The following is an 887-nucleotide window of genomic DNA, read 5'->3' on the forward strand; positions in this document are numbered from 1 at the left end:
CGAACTTGTGCCACGAGCAACAGGTCACTAAAAGCCTATAGATGACGGTGTTGGAGGAAAAGAAAAATATCGAGAAAGCACTGCGGTGTGCCGTGCGTAGGGACGGGCGCGCGTGCCACATGCCGCCGAAATATGGGTGTCGGAGAAAACAGAGTGCCGCGCGTAACGAGGGGCGCGCGTGTTACAGAGAGATGTGCCCAAACGCATGAAAGTGTACGCAGGTGTCCTAAGGCAGTTTTTTTTTTCCTCATTTTGATGTCGCCCCGGCTGACGCGGTTTTCGTTTTTCCGTGCCGCCCCGGCTGACGCGGTTTTCGTTTTTCCGTGCCGCCCCGGCTGACGCAGTTTTTGCGCCGCCCCGGCTGACGCGGTTTTCGCGCCGCCCCGGCTGACGCGGTTTTTGCGTCGCCCCGGCTGACGCGGTTCGGACTTTGCACTTTTTGGCTCACCCTGGCTGGCGGCCCACTCACTCGATCGCCAGGTCTGTTTGCCCCGGTGGTTCCACCGCCAGGCTTAAGCGCGAACTTTTTTTGTTTGTTTTCTTTTGATTAAGCGCAAGCTTTTTTCTTTGTTTTCTTTTGATTAAGCGCGGGCTTTTTTCTTTGTTTTTTTTTGCATTCGCCCCGGCAGACGCGGTTTTTTGCGCCGCCCCGGCTGACGCGGTTTTTGCTGCCCCGGCTGACGCAGTTCGGACTTAGCACTTTTCGGCTGTGCCTGGCTGGCGGCCCACTCACTCGATCGCCATGTCTGTTTGCCACAGTTTTCCCGGTGGTGCCGCACCCGGGCTCGCCCCGGCTGACGCAGTTTTCGCGCCGCCCCGGCTGACGCGGTTTCGTGCCGCCCCGGCAGACGCGGTTTTCGCGCCGCCCCGGCTGACGCGGTTTCGTG

This window comes from Rhipicephalus microplus, unplaced genomic scaffold (assembly GCF_043290135.1).
Source record: "Rhipicephalus microplus isolate Deutch F79 unplaced genomic scaffold, USDA_Rmic scaffold_211, whole genome shotgun sequence".
Lineage (NCBI taxonomy): Eukaryota > Metazoa > Arthropoda > Arachnida > Ixodida > Ixodidae > Rhipicephalus > Rhipicephalus microplus.